Source organism: Taudactylus pleione, unplaced genomic scaffold (genome assembly GCF_031769625.1).
Source record: "Taudactylus pleione unplaced genomic scaffold, aTauple2 ptg000053l, whole genome shotgun sequence".
Lineage (NCBI taxonomy): Eukaryota > Metazoa > Chordata > Amphibia > Anura > Myobatrachidae > Taudactylus > Taudactylus pleione.
Window position 1 is genome coordinate 8,437,743 of NW_028284455.1, and position 19,695 is coordinate 8,457,437.

The 19,695-nt window shown below is 46.5% G+C and overlaps 1 protein-coding gene across 1 annotated transcript in view; it reads left to right on the forward strand.

The window, feature by feature from the left end:
• The window catches only part of ADARB2 (adenosine deaminase RNA specific B2 (inactive)), a 639,738-nt gene that overhangs the window by 612,529 nt on the left and 7,514 nt on the right, over nt 1–19,695 (forward strand). The gene's annotated exons all lie outside the window — the stretch shown is intronic.

Consider the following 19,695-nt stretch of genomic DNA (forward strand, 5'->3'; position numbering starts at 1 on the left):
TTCCCCCTCAACTCCAGTTGTTGGTGCCACTGATACCAGAGGGGTACTCATACCAGAGGGAGGATTATGAGCTGGGACGTCACCTAAGCTGGTGGGATAGAGACGTTATAATTAAGGGAGGTGGAGACACTCTCGCTCATGGATCCATGGCCTTGATTCAGAGCCGGACGCTCTGAAGGAGCGCTCGCTCTGAATCAGGGTGTTTTTTTTTTTTTTTTGGGAGCGGCCTCCTGGACACTCGCATAGCTGTGGGTGACCACCCAAAGCTATTGTGAGCGGCCAGGATGATGGTCACGATGGTCAAGACCTTGTGGTAGGGTCTCGTGGCTGTAAGTCCCAGAGAGCTTCTGGCTCTAATAGAGCCAGAAGCTATCCCATTGACATTACTGGTGATGTCAGTGGGGCTGCCCACAAACGGCAGGCGGTCGCATGGGAACGCCTCCGTTTGTGAAGCCACCTCCAAAATGGTGCAAGCTGTCGATCAAAATCGACATCCGCCCCCTTTTGGTGCGAGACCTGGAGCGACGGAGTGCCCATCGCTAGCCGGGTCTCGCGCATGCACACGCCGGCTTTCGCATGCGCAGTGGCCTAACATCGACCTGCTCGCGCTTGAGAGTGGGTCTGAATCAGGCCCCATATGTGTAGCCACTAATTACGGTTAATTACCGCAGAGTTGCTTCCTGCCTGGCCCAGGAGCCGCTGTCACGCGACTCATGTCGCGCTAACCTTATGCAATTCCGAATCCTGTGTAACCTAACTAGGGGTTGACATCGATGGTCAATGTTTGCCGACCATCGATGTTTTTCTTCCGATGTTAGTGTTTTTACCATTCAATGGCAGCATTCTGATGTTTGCTGCTGTCGAAGGTAATCATTCGATGGTGGCTTCTTTTCTTTTATTCCTAAAAGCTATTCCTCCCCTAGCTGCTGTGTGCTGTGGGCCTAATTCAGACCCACTCACGAGCGCTGAGCACTCGCAAGCGGGTCGATGGTGCCCTAATGCGCATGCGCACGACGGAGGGAGCTCCGTCGTGCGCATGCGCAAGACCCGCATAGCGACAGCCAAGCTGTCGCTATGGGTCTCGCACCAAAGGGGGCGTGCTGTCGATGGTGACTGACAGCACGCCCCCTTTGGTGGGCGTGCCGGGGCGTTGCTGCCCAGACGGAGGCGTTCCCATGGGAACGCCTTCCGCCTGGAGCCGGCCCCACTGACATCACTAGTGATGTCAGTGGGAGTGCTTTTGGCTCTGATAGAGCCAAAAGCACTCCTGGGCTTGCGGCAGCGAGACCCTACCGCAGGGTCTCGTCGCAAGCACGATGGTCGCGATGGTCTTGACCATCGCAACCATCTTTTTGGCCACTCTCATAAGCTGTGGGTGGCCCTGTTTCTTTGCCTCTGATAAACTTCCTGGTTCATGCTTCTGGGATCGTTGGAGGCTGTCTCTCACTGCCTCAGACCTGGCCCTCAGGCCCCCCTCCCTCCTTGCTAGCTCTGATTGGCTCTCTGAGACAGTGAGAGCCAATCAGTGTGCAGCCTGGCCCTGCAGCAGCAGTCACTCACAGACAGACACAGAATGACAGCTAGCAACATTTACACCTGCAGAGATGGGGAGTGATTTCTCTGCTGGTGCTCTAAGAGGTTGCTTTTCTTTGTGTTTTAAGTATATTTAATACATGTTTTTAGACTTCAGTTTTTAGTTGCTTTAAGTGCCCACAGCAGTAGCAGCAGCGTGGCAGTGACAGTGCTTCTCATTCTCCTCCTCATCCTCTGCCTGCCTGGCTGAGCTTTTTTTCTTTTGTTGCTTCGTGTCCGAGCCCGTCACCCAACCCCACCCCTTTACTATTCATATGAATAGTTTTTACCATTTTATTCTTTTGATGTGATGGTTAGTTACCATTGCATTGAAAGTTTCAATGGTGGAAGCACTGCCATCATATGATGGTGGGCTTCCGATGTCCATCCCTAGACCTAACTAGAGAGCAGGCATCTGGAGCAAGCAGTGCATTCAGCATTGTGCCCAGACACAGATAGGAGCCAGAGGGTGGAGGAGATGCGGAGCGGGAGGTGGGACCATCAACCAGCAGCACTGACTCTGTGGTTGCGAGTCTCGCGATTTCCACCTAGACTTTGAGGCTGCGCACTGTCTTGGGCAGTGTTTCGGCACTGTGTTAAGGGGGGGCGATCGCTTAAATATTTGAGAAGTGGAACTGTTATAATACAGTGTTGACTTTCATTAACTTTTCCCAATTATTTTGATTTTTGCATAAAAAAGAAGACAATTGCATTTATACAGCGTAAAGATAGGAATCATAACTATATTATATGCTACAGTTCAGCCATATATTAACTGTAGTTATATCTGCTACATTTTGTATACAAAGTAATGGTGATGGTTATTATGAGTGGATACATTGTCTGCCGCCCACTAGGTGAAGACATCGAAGCCCTGGCGGGTTGGCGCCTGCCAGGCGAAGATGCTGAAGCCCTAGCGGGTTGGCGCCCACCAGGCGAAGACGCCGAAGCCCTAGCGGGTTGGTGCCCACCATGTGAAGACACCAGAAATCCTAGTGGGAGGCAGCCATGAAAAAGAGCTAACACAGGCTGCCACCCAGTAGGTGAAACCGCCAAAGCCTTGGCGGGTTGGCGCCCACCAGGGCTAAAATGCTGGAAGTTCTAGTGGGAGGCAGCCATGAAAAAGATCTGACACAGGCTGCTGCCCACTAGGTGAAGACGTCGAAGCCCTGGCGGGCTGGCACACACCAGGCAAAGACACCAGAAGTCCTAGTGGGAGGCAGCCACAAAAAATAGCTAACACAGGCTGCCACCCACTAGGCGAAGACACCAAAGCCCTGGCAGGTTGGCACCCGCAAGGCAAAGACACCAGGAGTCCTAGTGGGAGGCAGCCATGAAAAAGAGCTGACTCAGGCTGCCGCCCACTAGGTGAAGACGCCAAATCCCTAGTGTGTTGGTGCCCAACAGGCGAAGACGCCGAAGCCCTGGCGAAGACGCCATAAGTCCTAGTGGGCGGCAGCCATCAAAAAGAGCTGACACAGGTTGTCGCCCACTAGGTGAAGACGTCGAAGCCCTGGCGGGTTGGTGCCCATCAGGTGAAGACGCCGAAGCCCTGGCGGGTTGGCACCCGCCAGACGAAGACAACAGAAGTCCTAGTGGGAGGCAGCCACAAAAAAGAGCTGACACAGGCTGCTGCCCACTAGGCGAAGGCGATAAAGCCCTGGCAAGTTGGTGGCCGCCAGGCAAATATGCCGAAGCCCTGGTGGGTTGGCGTCCGCCAGGTGAAAACACTGAAGCCCTGGCGGGTGGGCGCCCACCAGGTGAATACGCCAAAGCCCTGGTAGGTTTGCATCCACCAGGCAAAAACACTGAAGCCCTAGCGGATTGGCGCCCACCAGGTGAAGTCACCAAAGCCCTGGTGGGTTGGCACCCACCAGGCGAAGGGGCCTAAGCCCAGGGGTGTTGGCGGCCACGTAAAAGAGCATAAAGGCCGCCGTCCCCCAGGTGAATACCTGTAAAATAAAATATTACAATATTAAAGTGTGTTGTGTTATTTTAATATTTTTTTTACAGGTGGACTACAGGTGGCAGGGGCCCTAATGCCCAGCATGCTGGTACTTGTGGTTTTCCATGTACCAGCATGCACGGAGGCATGCTGGGACCTATAGTTCACCTGCAAAAATAAAATATTCTTTAAAATGCACCACATCACACAATCAAACTGGCACCTACCACCAAAGGGTGCTGGGGATAGCCCCAGGCTATCAGCCTAGGCCTGGGGTGCCCTGAGGTGCCCTGAGGAGGGGGACCCCTTAATTGGGGAGGTCCCCAGCTCCTCAGGGATCCCCGTCCTCGACTGACTAGCAGTCAGGGTTGATGCTGTGGCTGGGGGGCCCGGTGAAAGGGCTCCCCTGGCTGTGGCATCAGCCCCCCATTAGAAATAGTCCAGTGCTGGTCCTGGAGAATACAGAGGGACCGTACTCTTTTTTTTTTTTTCCCCTGTATTTTCAGAAGCAGATCAGAGCCCAGTACCGGTTGCACAACTTACGGGGGAACCCTACGTCATTTGTCCCTCGTATTTTGGCAACCAGGGCTAGTTCTGACTAGCCCGATGCTGGTTGTGCTTAAATACGGAGGAACCCTATGTCATTTGTCCCCTGCATTTAAGCACAACCAGGACTGGCTGCCTGTGTTTAAAAAACACTGTAAAAAAAATGGAGTGGCCGTGCCCCCCAAAAAACAACCAGCACCGGGCTTTGGAGACCCAGTACTGGTTGTGCTAAATACAGGGGACAAACGACGTAGGAGTCCCCCATATTAAGCACAGCCAGCACCAGGCTTTTCAGAACCTGTCCTCTAGGGGGCGGGGCTACGCTTTTTTTTTTTACACATTAAATTTTGCCACATGCGTAGATGGATCTCACTGCTGCCCCTCTGTCGCCCACTGATGCCCCCTTTGCACTGCACCACTGCCACTGCTCTGCACCACCACTGCTGCCGCTACCCCACACGCCTACAGCCTTCTCGCACTCTGCACCTCCCAAACCAACCTCCTGTGCGCTGTTCCCTCTTCCACCTGCGTACCATTTTGTTGCCCTTCTTCCCTGCAGGTGGCCCTGTTTGCTCATCCAAACCCTGATAGTTAATACATTTTAAAAAAGCTATGAAATTCCATAGAGAAAAAACCTTACGGTTTCACATGTCCCATTAAGGCTGCTTAGACATGATCTGGAAATTCACAAAACCTATTGATTTTCTGCCACTCAAACTTCAAAAAGCAATGAAATTACGATCATTATGGCTGACACCTTAATGGACTTGTTCCTTGCGCAATACAGATATGGTATGCCATCACATCCTGTGGTTAACTGCAGATTCAGCACTCTCACAGAATGAGATTGCTGTCACTCACAAAATGCTAACTCTACCATTTTGTGAGTGACAGTAATCTCATTCTGTGAGAGTGCTGAATCTGCAGTTAACCACAGGGTGTGATGGCATACCATATCTGTTTTGCGCAAGGAACACGTCCATTAAGGTGTCAGCCTTAATGATCATAATTTCATTGCTTTTTGAAGTTTGAGTGGCAGAAAATCAGTAGGTTTTGTGAATTTTCAGATCATGTCTAAGCAGCCTTAATGGGACATGTGAAACCGTAAGGTTTTTTGTCTATGGAATATATTATATAAGTGAAGCAGTGAGTTGATCTGTTTCTGAGTACTAAACAGCTGCAGCAATTGAGTAGAGCTCTTTTGAAGTTTGAAGACACTGTTTGTCTCTCAAAGCCCTGCTGCTTCCTATGGGAAGATGTCCCAGGTTTTGAAGAGGAATCCATTCGTTTGACTACCTCCACCGGACATCAAGCTCTTTGTGTGCATGTGTGAACCCACTTAAAAAAGTTGACACTGTATATGTCGACACCAAATGGTCGACAGGAACAAAAGGTCGACAGGTACAAAAGGTCGACAGGTACAAAAGGTTGACAGGTACAAAAGGTCGACAGGGTCAAATGATCGACATGGGTATGGTGTACATTTTTTTTTCTAATCCTAATCTACATCCTAACCCTCCCCTTGGTGCCTAACCCTAACCATCCCTAGTAGTGCCTAACCATTGGAGTAAGTGCCTAACCTTAACAGTCCTTCCTAGTGCCCAACCCTAACCATCTCTCATAGTGCCTAACCCTCCAGTAAGTGCCAAACCCTAACCCTTAAAAACAGAGGTGTCAACCACTTTTGTGTTGACAATTCCCATGTTGACCTTTTGTACCTGTCAATATTTTATACCCGTTGACCTAAACCCATGTCAACCTTTTGTATGTCTACCATTTATACCTGTCCACCTATTGTGCATGTCGACCTATTGACTGTCGACATCTGGTGTCGACCTATTGCTTGTTGACCTTTTTACTGTCGACTTTTCATCCAGAACTCATACTGATTCATTCAGTGCTGATTTGACTTCCCTTTCCTATGACTCACTTCCCTGTCAAGAAATAGTGAGTCCCCAAACTTTGCTTTGTAGATCATGTCCTACCTAGTTTGTCAGTTATATTTTCTGTGCTGTCCAACAATATGCCAGTGTACATTTATTGATCTGTCATGTTTTACTGTTACTCTGTGCTGTGTGGCGTCCTAAAAATAAAAGTTAATAACATCTTCAGCACTTTGATCAGCAGAAAGAGATCAACTAAATATTAAAAATAGGGATTATTTTTAATTGTGTGTTAAGAGTTTCCAGATCAGGGATTTGTGTAAAACACCCTCCCCTCTACATTACTCATGATTTAAGTTAAAGTCAGTAGCATCTGATGTTTTAATGCAGGTTATACTTCTGATCTAGATTTATTTAACAGGCCTTATCTTGACCTGTCACGTTCTTTATAAACTGACATTAGTCAGTGGCTTTGATATACAGTATTGCAAGATAGCTCTCACACTTATTCGATCCTGCTCTGAAACTAGTAAATTCATGAAGAGAGATCAATCACACAGTGTAGCATTTGAGATCGCAGCACAGGGATCAGGGCTGAAGACCCAGTTTCACTGCAAGTTACCTCATCATTATCAATACAGCACCAGCACTATCAGAACATACTGTATAAGAAAATTAGGAGCCATTCTTTTTAAAATTCTTGCAGGTGAGATGTGTGACACAAAGGCCATTGTGAAATAGGGGAAGACAAGTTGCTAACAAGAGCCATGTGGTATATTTACTAAAGATTGGATTTTCAAAACCACTGAATGATGGATTTAAAAGAGCTCTCAAAACAAGCCTAATTTTGTGTCCATTATTATTGCTAATGCCCTTTTAACAACTTAACCAAAAAAGTCCCTTAAAGTGTATTTTTTTATAATCAAATTTCATAAATATTAGTTATTTAAACCTGTTTCAGTATTTTTTTTAAACAAATATGAATTTTTGTTAATACAATTATACTGAATAAAGATTATATAGCTATTATTTATTAAATTTGATAATAAAAAAATCTATAATTTTGAGGACACTATAACAGAGCTCAATAATGAATAGTTTGCATGTTATATACATATTCTATTTCATAGAATATTTCAATAATATTTAAAATACATTTTATTAGATTTAATTAGGGGGATTAGTCTGGGCGGCCTGTTGGTGCAAGTTGGTCTGTCATAGTCTGATATTCCCCAATGTTTTATCTTTATTTCTATCCTTTTTTATCTATATATGTGTCCTTTTAAAGGTATTTTTGTATTAATAAAATGTATTTTAAATATTATTGAAATTTTCTATGAAATAGAATATGTATATAACATGCAACCCATTAATTATTGAGCTATGTTATAGTGATAGTGTTGGAATTAAATATTTCACCCAAAATGTCCTCTTACATATAAAGTGGTCTGTTATATTCATAAAAGTGTTTTTAAAAATAATTTTGGTTTAATATGACTTTCTTCTACTTGAGATACTGTATTTTGAGGATCAGCATTTCTGCAACGTTTTGCGAAACTTACCTGTAAATTCAATATATAAATTTAATGAAATTTTGATGAGTTTCTTCGGGAGATATGTCTCTTAGAATATGGCGCCGGTCTTGTGATCGAGAGCCTGGTGATGTGAGTGAGTTGTATGTTGTATTTTTTGTTGTAAATGTATTTATTATGCTCCTTATATCAATGCACATTCAATGTTTATTTTATATGTGATTATTATATGTGTATATCACCGCTTGTATACTGGCAAATTAAGCCTAATGGGTATAAAAGGGTGACATGTTTGAGGTTAAGACCCACCCCAAGACAAGTACAACTTTGTGACGAAATGCATTGAGCGTGCCTTATCAAACGGAGGACACGTTGACGCCATAGGTCCATCCAGGAAGTGTAAGTGAGCTGAGGCTGGAAGAACTGATCTGCCTGCTGTCTTCCAGTAGCAGCAGTGCGGCAGCAGCAGCAGTCTCCTTTCCTCTGCCTGTGGGGAGGAGCAATCACACTGATCACGCCCCCCCAAAATTTGTGCCGAGCTGATTGGCTCACAGCACCCCCCTCCCCAGCGTGCAGCACCACGAATAGGTTTAAAAAAAAAATGATAAGGGAGTGTGAACATACTTCTCACAATTAGCCATGCCCCTAGTCAGCCATGGGATACGGGCTGGCTCTTAACGGCCCTGGATACAGGAGGGAAAAATACAAGTTGAATGGCATGACCTATGGGATAATAAATACAGAGGGACATGATACAGAGGGGATAAAGATAGAATGGAGTGATCTGGGGGATAATAAATAGAGTGGGACATGATAAAGGGGGAATAAAGGTAGAATGCCATGATCTGAGGGATTATAATTACAGGGAGACTCTGGGAGGGATCCTAGTGGATGCCTCTCGGGGGGAACACTCTGAAAAGAAACCCAAAGGGTTTAAGCAACGTTGCCTAGCAGGACCAAGCGAAGATTAGCTTCCAGCAGCCGCCAGTGGCCGTTTCTGATATGGTGCCATGAGATGTGACCATTTCAGGTAAAGTCAGCTTGCAAAGAGAAAGATATGACAATAAACAAAAAACATGGGTTTATGGTGGGAGGATTAGCATGACTGAGGAACAGTCAAGACACTGAGCTGTACTTGTATTTTTGTTTGGTGAATGTTAGCCATGACTAAGCCATTGTCCATAACCAGTAAATACAATATATTTAATTTAAAATGCCATGACATTTCTACTTTAAAATAAGTAATACATCCCATTTACAAATGTATGGTAAATTACACTATTGGCCTGAGTTGGGAGCAATGAAAAAAATAACTATGTTACTAGGGTTGAAATGCTGACCTGGTCCTTTCTCACTGCACAGTAACGCGTGTTGCAGCATGTTCACGTGGAATAACTGTGAAAAGGGTATTATATTTGAATTTGGACATGCATCTCCCAAAATAGATTTTACATCTGCCCCCTGCAGTGCAACATGGTTATGCCAAGGTGCAAAGTAACTTGCTCTTTTTTGATTTGCTCCCAACTCAGAAACAGTCCCTATATGTATGCAATATTTGCATACAAGTCTTGTAAACAAAAGAAAAGACATTACAGTTCCAGCAGATGCATGAAGTTTAACCTACGTGTTAATCAAAAACTTCTGATGCTATCATATGTCTGTATATATATATACCATGCAGCATATAATACTGTAAAGTGAATTAGAATTCATTTCTTTTGAACATAAGAAAAGTGATTATGACTTTAATCGCCTGCCTCATATGCCATTCCTGGAGCTCACCTGAACGTTGACAGACGAAAAATACAGCAGTGCGTCCGAGGGATTTATCTATGGAAATATTTTCATCTTAAAAATGTCAGTGCAGAACTAGATTAATTTTGCAGAACAGGAGTAAAGCTTTGATAAATCCCCTGCAAGATGTCTCCTGCATAAATTAGACTGGGTCACAAAAAATGGAATGGCAGGTACACTGTTCCCATCCCCTGCCAATAGCGTTCAGATCTTTCTATGAGTTCATCTTTAAATTAGATCAATCATAAAAATGTATACCATATTTTCATATGTTATTAAATAATCAACAACTCAATTTCCAAAGCTATTTACATAAACCATATTTTTTTATTGGCTTTATAGAAATATATTTCTCAACAGGAAGCAACTATCTATTTTATTTGCAGCCTAGAGCCTATTTCTCTGCTCTTTCTAGAAAAACCATGCAAACACAACAGAAAGGGCCAGGAACTCACATTTACATTATAATGGATGATATCACCAGGGTGTACACATAGATAGATGTATCGCTTTGTTTGGGTAGAAGTCATCTGGTTAATATATGAAGTTATGTAGTAATCACTTCTAAATATATTTATTACAATAATTTGAATTTCCTATATAATATATGGTTGCTGAAGCGCAATTGTTATTTTCTGTGCTTATTGTTTTTTTGCTTATTGTTTTTTTAACATCCTATTGTATCCAACCTTCACTTTCTGTTTGACTGGGATGTCTTCCAGGGGATGGGAATAGAACAACCTGTAGCCAATCAGATCATTGGAATGATCATGTGCTTATCTTGTGGAAAACCGTAATCTGTCCACTTCTGCATACCTCCCAACTAGAGATGTGCGCGGACCCCATGTTTTGGTTTTGGCAGAACCACCCTCAAGTGTCATGGTTCGGATTCAGTTTTGGATTCCTTCAAAATCGATAAAACAATTATAAAAGAAATCTATAAAAACTGCTAAAATTATGTAATTTTGTCCTGTTTACATACAATTCACAACCTAAGTTCGGTTTTTAAATCTAAGTTCCAAACTGACAGCAGATACGAGTCGGGACTCAGGGCCTGATTCAGAGCCGCTCGCTCTGAATCAGGACGTGTTTTTATTAGAGATGAGCGGTTCGGATTCTGTGGAATCCGAACCGCTCCGAACATTGGGGATCCGAGTCCACCCGAACCCTGTTCGGGTGTTCACCGCCTGACTCGGATCCCCGTTCGGGGCCGAACGGCGGCCGCCTGATGTCGGATTCTCACTAGAGAATCCGACATCAGGTCTCCTCGCGTGTAGGGCAGAGCGCAGTGATAGCGCTCTGCCCTACACAGACACAGACACACAGCCGCCAGCGGCAGCTGTGTGTTTGTTACAGCAGCCAATGAGAGTCACACAGACTCTCATTGGCTGCTGCACGGAGGGAGCCGGCTGGAGCTCACACATGAGCTCCGTCTTCCGGCTCCCTCCTCAGCGTGTGACAGAGCGGACGGCGCGAGAGCGGGGATACAGGTAAGTTTTATTTTTTTTATTTTTTTACTTGTCAAAGGTCCGAGGGCGCTACTGGGGGGGGGGGGTCTGCACTACTGGGGGGGGGGGCTATACTACTGGGGGGGGCCATACTACAGAGGGGCCTGCTACTGGGGGGGCTATACTACTGGGGGGGGGTCTGCACTACTGGGGGGGGTCTGCTACTGGGGGAGGCAATACTACTGGGGGGGCCATACTACAGAGGGGCCTGCTACTGGGGGGGGCTATACTACTGGGGGGGGGTCTGCTACTGGGGGGGCCATACTACTGGGGGGGATCTGCACTATTGGGGGGCCATACTACAGAGGGGCCTGCTACTGGGGGGGGCTATACTACTGGGGGGGTCTGCACTACTGGGGGGGGTCTGCTACTGGGCAGGGCTATACTACTGGGGGGGCCATACTACAGAGGGGCCTGCTACTGGGGGGGGCTATACTACTGGGGGGGGTCTGCTACTGGGGGGGCCATACTACTGAGGGGCCTGCTACTGGGGGGGGCCATACTACTGGGGGGGCCTACTACAGGGGGGGCCATACTACAGGGGGGGCCCATACTACAGGGGGGCTACTACTGGAGCAGCCTACTACTGGGGGGGCCTGCTACTGGGGCAGCCTACTACTGGGGGAGCCATACTACTGGGGGGGCATACTACTGGGTGGCATGCTAATGGGGGGCATACTACTGGGGGGGCCTGCTAATGGGGGACATACTACTGGGGGGGCCTGCTAATGGGGGGCATACTACTGGGGAGCATTCAACTGGGGGCACTGCATAGTGGACGGTACTACTAAGGGGACTGCATAGGGGGCACCACTGCTGGGGGACATTGTGTAAGGGACACCGCTACTGTGGGCATTGTGTAAAAGGGTCACTACTGTGGGCATTGTGTAAAAGGGGCACTACTGTGTGTCGTAACATAAATAAGAGACACTACTTTATGGTGTAATGTGAATCAGGCCCTATGTGCGGTGTAATGCTAATAAGATTGTGCACTGTGACTCCTAGGGCCGTAGCCCACTTTGTAAACAAGTACTGTGACTCTGCTGGCCGTACCCCACTGGGTGGGTGCACTACTTTTCATTTCTGCCACTGCTGTGTGGCAATGTGTCATAGATGTGCTTTATACTGTGGTGTCTGTGTCGTTGTGCCGCTGCTTTGTCGCTTAGTAACCAGTCAGCTCACTGCAACCTTTGGCCAATAATGTTGAAAACAATATTATAAGCTGTGATATGGTCTAAATTGACTGGAAATTAATGTTATTGAGGTTAATAATACTCTAGGAAGAAAAAAAAGACCAATTTATGTGATTTTAGCTTTTTTTGTCAATTTTTGTAAAAAAATCCAAATCCAAATCCAAAGCCAGTCACCGCAGTTTGGCAAATCCAAATCCAAATCCAAAGCCGGACGACGAATTAGAACCAAATCCAAATCCAAATCCGGCAAAAATGGTCCGGCGCACATCCCTAGTTTTTATTAGAGATGAGCGGTTCGGATTCTGTGGAATCCGAACCGCTCCGAACATTGGGGATCCGAGTCCACCCGAACCCTGTTCGGGTGTTCACCGCCTGACTCGGATCCCCGTTCGGGGCCGAACGGCGGCCGCCTGATGTCGGATTCTCACTAGAGAATCCGACATCAGGTCTCCTCGCGTGTAGGGCAGAGCGCAGTGATAGCGCTCTGCCCTACACAGACACAGACACACAGCCGCCAGCGGCAGCTGTGTGTTTGTTACAGCAGCCAATGAGAGTCACACAGACTCTCATTGGCTGCTGCACGGAGGGAGCCGGCTGGAGCTCACACATGAGCTCCGTCTTCCGGCTCCCTCCTCAGCGTGTGACAGAGCGGACGGCGCTGGAGCGGGGATACAGGTAAGTTTTATTTTTTTAATTTTTTTACTTGTCAAAGGTCCGGGGGCACTACTGGGGGGGGGGGTCTGCACTACTGGGGGGGTCTGCTACTGGGGGGGCTATACTACTGGGGGGGCCATACTACAGAGGGGCCTGCTACTGGGGGGGCTATACTACAGGGGGGGGGGTCTGCACTACTGGGGGGGGTCTGCTACTGGGGGAGGCAATACTACTGGGGGGGCCATACTACAGAGGGGCCTGCTACTGGGGGGGGCTATACTACTGGGGGGGGGTCTGCTACTGGGGGGGCCATACTACTGGGGGGGATCTGCACTATTGGGGGGCCATACTACAGAGGGGCCTGCTACTGGGGGGGGGCTATACTACTGGGGGGGTCTGCACTACTGGGGGGGGTCTGCTACTGGGCAGGGCTATACTACTGGGGGGGCCATACTACAGAGGGGCCTGCTACTGGGGGGGGCTATACTACTGGGGGGGGTCTGCTACTGGGGGGGCCATACTACTGAGGGGCCTGCTACTGGGGGGGGCCATACTACTGGGGGGGCCTACTACAGGGGGGGCCATACTACAGGGGGGGCCCATACTACAGGGGGGGGCTACTACTGGAGCAGCCTACTACTGGGGGGGCCTGCTACTGGGGCAGCCTACTACTGGGGGAGCCATACTACTGGGGGGGCATACTACTGGGTGGCATGCTAATGGGGGGCATACTACTGGGGGGGCCTGCTAATGGGGGACATACTACTGGGGGGGCCTGCTAATGGGGGGCATACTACTGGGGAGCATTCAACTGGGGGCACTGCATAGTGGACCGTACTACTAAGGGGACTGCATAGGGGGCACCACTGCTGGGGGACATTGTGTAAGGGACACCGCTACTGTGGGCATTGTGTAAAAGGGTCACTACTGTGGGCATTGTGTAAAAGGGGCACTACTGTGTGTCGTAACATAAATAAGAGACACTACTTTATGGTGTAATGTGAATCAGGCCCTATGTGCGGTGTAATGCTAATAAGATTGTGCACTGTGACTCCTAGGGCCGTAGCCCACTTTGTAAACAAGTACTGTGACTCTGCTGGCCGTACCCCACTGGGTGGGTGCACTACTTTTCATTTCTGCCACTGCTGTGTGGCAATGTGTCATAGATGTGCTTTATACTGTGGTGTCTGTGTCGTTGTGCCGCTGCTTTGTCGCTTAGTAACCAGTCAGCTCACTGCAACCTTTGGCCAATAATGTTGAAAACAATATTATAAGCTGTGATATGGTCTAAATTGACTGGAAATTAATGTTATTGAGGTTAATAATACTCTAGGAAGAAAAAAAAGACCAATTTATGTGATTTTAGCTTTTTTTGTCAATTTTTGTAAAAAAATCCAAATCCAAATCCAAATCCAAAGCCAGTCACCGCAGTTTGGCAAATCCAAATCCAAATCCAAAGCCGGACGACGAATTAGAACCAAATCCAAATCCAAATCCGGCAAAAATGGTCCGGCGCACATCCCTAGTTTTTATTCGTTTTTTTTCTCCAGCCCACTCGCAAAGCTGTGGGTGACCACCCACAGCTTGTGCGAGCGACCTGGAGTCTGTCGCGATTATCGCGACCATCAGGCTTGCGACGAGACCCTGTGGTAAGGTCTCAGCTCCCGCAAGCCCGAGTGGACTTCCTGCTCTAATAGAGCAGGAAGTCCACTTCTGACATCACTAGTGATGTCAGTAGGGCCGCCCACAAATGCCAGGCGTTCCCCCCCTCCCCGCCTACAAAACGGGGCGAGCCCACCATCGACAGCCACCCACTCACCATCGACAGCCACCCCGTCTTGTGGCGAGACCCGTAGCGACGGAGCTGCCGTCGCTGGACGGGTCTCGCGCATGTGCACACCGGAGGCGGCGCATGCGCAGTGGCGGACCATCGACCCGCTTGCAAGTGCTGTGCGCTTGCGAGCAGGTTCTGAATCTGCAACTCAATTAGACTCGGAACCCCTAGGTTCAGGTGTGTTCGTATTTCAGGAAAACTAAACTGCACATCTCTACTACCAACCGTCCCAGTTTCAGTGGGACAGTCCCGATATCAGTAGGACAGTCCTAATTTCAACAGAACTGTACAGCATCCGGCACATGATTTACGGTATTTATTTAGACTGCCATATGCAATGGGGACACCACTGCGTGCAGTGAAATAAAACATGTTATGCCAAGACTGCCAACTGGAAACGTGGCATGCTCACAATGAAATGATCTCGGAATCGTAAAGGCAATTCAATTAAAAGAGATGGCTGAATTTGAAAGAGTCTGGACAGTTTCCCTGACAAGCTGCTGCCGATCCTTCTTCGTAGCCTATAGAGGACACAGGAATATCTCCAATGTAGCACTACCCTATTTATCTGCAAAGTGCGCTTTCGTCCTCATCGGCACAAATCTAATTACCCCCATAGATCATTAGTAAGTGTCAATTTAACTGACCTAGCACTCTGATGTTAATAGCTCTGGCCACTTATGAATCAGAGTACTGAAAGAGCCAAGCTCTCTGATTGGTTGATGGGCCATGCTATTCACCAGACTGGCAAGACTGCTTTAATAGTTATGGCCAGTACTTACACTAGAGCCTAATAGAATAGCATGCTAAGAGCTCTGGCCTAGGTTTGCTGAATAACTATGTATATGTACCCTAGATATAATTACTATCTCCACCATAGGTATGTACATTTGCATTGCATAATACAGCTTAGATCTGCCTAGCCTTCAGGAGCTTGGGAGTCTGCGACTACACTGATATTTAGCGTAGGATTTTCCACACACCATCATATTGCCTGTTGAATTAATGAGGGAAGCCTTTTCCTGGTATAAAATCAAGAAGAGAATAAAAACGTCTGTATAATACAACGTGCATCTATACTTTCCTATACAACTCACAGGGTCTTGTGTGGCCTGATGTTATTCATGAGACCAAGCATGGAACCTGGTCTCTGGTTCTGGCTGACTTACCTACCTACTACCTGCTCCATGTCATGGGCACTATCAGTATCATGATGCAGGAGGAGGTGCTAGGTGGTGGTCAGTAAATGGCTCTATTTTTACCTGCTTATTCCTACATCCAGTGTTAAAAGCAGACTAGTGATAGGAGGTGCAGGGAATGATAAGAGATACAATTGTAGGTTAAAGATCAATCACAGGAATTTACTGTAAAATGTCATAGTTTTTTCGTTACACACTGCCCCTTACAATTTAGCAGAAACACCCCTAGCAATGTATAGCAATTACCAGCACATAAGCTGTACATCACAAGACTAATGTATATTTCACAATAAAACTGATTTTGAAACTACTGTACATGTATGCACTAAGGGCCTGATTCAGTACGGATCGCAACTGCGATTACAATAGCGGTTACACACCCAGTCTCACTGCAGTCATATGCTAATCCTCTGCGATCGCTATGCCGTCACAGCACAACATAAGGATGCCCACCTTACACACATCCGTAATACTTAGCAAGACTGCGAAACCATCGGTAACATCGAGTACCATCGCAGCTTCACGCACACTTGCACAAGGTCTGACCTTACTCAGGAATTGCTAACCTTCCAGTGTATGAAGGGAGAGCTCAGGCTGTGTATGGCATCGCAGTGGCTATTTTATGCATGCCCCTGCATTGGCGTTCAAATGCACTGGCACACCCGCCTTTCGCCGGCCACCCCCTTCCGTCACCACCCACAAACGGTACTTCCTGTCAATAACTCTGCGATGGATCTGCGTAGCGACCCATGTGAAGTGTTCATGCACGCCACTGCGATGCATACGCATGCGCAGTAAGCGACAATCTGCCGATTGCGTGCGTAATCACAGTTGCGATCCTTGCTGAATCAGGCTCTAAGTTACTACTTTGCTGTACTAAATTTTCAGTGGATTATGTTAAAAAGAATATTAAACGGTGCATGTTTTTCTCACATATAATGAAAAGCACGATTTCTGCACATCAGCCATGTCTTGAAATCCATCTAATAATAATTGTCAGATTTCTATTAAACCTACACCAAGTACAGCACCATGGAAACAGCATACAACCACCCTCATGTGCAGCTGACATACATTTTGTTATAATATGTAGATGGGAACATTTGTATTGCCATTATTAAGCTGCATTTTATATTAATATCTTGTAAAATGCCAGCAAAACATGCAGTGTCTGTCGGACAGCGCTGTTCATTAAGTAACGATGTGATCGAAAATGTCACCCTACCAGATTGAATAAAGCTCTCGTCATCACAATTCCCGATTCAGCTCAGATCATATCTGATTCACGAAGGGAAATTTGACAGCAATTATTGAACTTTTGAAAGATAAGTTCATATCTTCAGTTAAACAGTGCAAATGTAAAAAGAAATGATACAGAATACTTAGCATTTTAATTGCCAGTCTCAGCGATTGAATCTTATGCTATAATTTCCTTTTGCCATTAGCCAGTGGGGATTCAAGACGTGATAGGACCTTAATTCACACATGCTGCTTGGGCCCTGCTCCAGCTTACTCCTGGGGTTAGAGGACCACTAACTAACTATACTGTATAATATATTATCCAATACTAAGAGCCATCTTGAAACATTCCCAATTTTATCATTATAGAATGTAGTTTGCTTAATGCAGACAAATGTCTTTTTAGGTTTCTAGATGTTTCTAGTTGTGTGGTGCAGTACTTGGAACATCTGATAGTGTTTTATCATATATTTACATGATCAGAGAGTGCACCAGTCATCTACAGCCATTTTGTGTGATAAATAAATAACATACTTGTCTATTCTCCTGGAGTGTCCAGTGTGCTCATGAATTAGGGTGAGATTGATGTCTTGGCTTCCTGGGAGAGCAGGCACTTGAAGCAGAAGGGAGCATACTGTACCTGCCAAAATATTTTGCCTCTGCCATTTCATGATACGAGCAGCATCACTGAGTCACCACTCTGGTGGTTCATACCACTCTGTGTTGTCCATTGACTGGTTAACCTTTGTTGATCAATGGTTTTTAACCATCGGGGAGAAACCACTTATGGTTCAGGTCTGCACATCCACAAATAAACGTAGACTGCAACTATGCATGTGCAATGCAGAAAAGCAATGGGCTTTTAGCATTGGACCTCCCTTATCAATGGTAGATCTATCAAACATCAAGAGGAAACTATTGATGGTTGCTAACTATCAGTCGTTGATGGTCAACCTAACATCACATCCACATCTCCCACGTGAAGTATTAAAAGTTTGCAATTTTATTTACTCCACTGAGAACTATGATTCTCCATACTCAAGGATATTTACAGTATTCTTCATCATCATCATCATCATCATCATAATATACTGTCTGACAGCATTTAAGATTTTTTTTGTTTCTTGTACGTATTGATTAGGATGTATTAGGTGTTTAGCTGTATAACATTGATATATTATAACATATAATATTAAATAAATTGGTATATAATTATGAAGGGATGGGTATGGGATGCCGGCCCTCAGGATCCCGGCAGTCAAAATCCCGCTGCCGGCATCCCGACAGGGTTTGGATACCCACACCTGTCTCTAGGTAGCCTAACCCTCCCCCTCTCCCTACCCTAACCCTCACTCCCCAGTGCCTGAACCTAACCTCCCCCTCCACACACTCTGGGCCTGATTCAAAGCGGGTTGATGTTGCCAAAGTGCGCATGCGCACGATGGAGGCAGCTCCGTCGTGCACATGCACGAGACCCGAATAACGACGGCCAAGCCGTCGTTATGGGTCTTGCAACAAAAGGGGCGTGCTGTCGATGGTGATTGACAGCACGCCCCCTTTTGGTGGGCGTGCGGATGGCGTGGCCGCCCAGGCGGAGGCGTTCCCATGGGAACGCCTACTGTCTGGGGCCGGCCCCACTGACATCACTAGCGATGTCAGTGGGAGTGCTTTTGGTTCTGATAGAGCCAAAAGCACTCCAGGGCTTGCGGCAGCGAGACCCTACTGCAAGGGTCTCGTCGCAAGCCCGATGGTCGTGATGGTCTTGACCATCGCGACCATCATTTTGGCCGCTCGCTATAGCTGTGGGTGGTCACCCACAGCTATGCGAGCGGCCAGGAGGCCGCTCCAAAAAGGAGGAGGGACGGCCCTGATTCAGAGCGAGCGCTCTGTCAGAGTGTCCCGCTCTGAATCAGGGCCACTAAACCTAACCCTCCACCCCAAGTGCCAACTTACATTTGGGGTGCCAGCGGCTGGGATGCCGGCTCTGGGATTCTGACAGGTGTCGGGATTCCACCGCCGGTATTCTGAGCGCCGGCATCCCCTGTGCCTGGATTCTGAAAGTAAACCATTTATTAAACATAACCACAACTCTTTAATGAAATTTTTTGAGTGTGTATGTCTCTGATTGCAGTACTGTGTTAGTTTGTTCTTTATGAAGAACAGATAAGAATCAAGCAAATTTAAGGAAATGCAACATAGGAACTAGGAATCACAGAGTCATTAATATTAGTCAGAGCTTTATGAATACTGGTCATTTGGTCCCTCAGTTATATCATAGTTTTTGGTGGATTGGAACTCAGGAGTATACCAAACCTACACAATGGCTGAGTCCACTGGGTGCAGGCAACATATGAACTTTTAGTAAACTAATGCCAAGTTACCATATTAAGACTGCAACAATATTTGTGCCTTAGTGATGTCAGTAGTTGGTAACGACTTCATAAATTAAATTCTCATGCATGTTGATTTATATAGTAGTTGCCAACTGTCCCTTATCAATAGTCCCAGACAAATAATCATCCATATTTTTCAGTATGTGTCAACTTATTATTACAAACCACATTCACTATATAATTATAAGATTTGACTTTCTAAGATAATATTTATTGAAGTGGAATATTTAAACAAAAATAAAATGCTTAATAACCAAGTTTAGTTAACATCTAATGATGGGAATGGTATTATATCTAAGATACAGCTAATAACATGCTTAGGTTCACCTGCAAAACAGCAGAATACCTCTGAAAATTATTTGAAAGTGTTGGCACCCATGTTAGCTCAGTGGACAAAATAGCT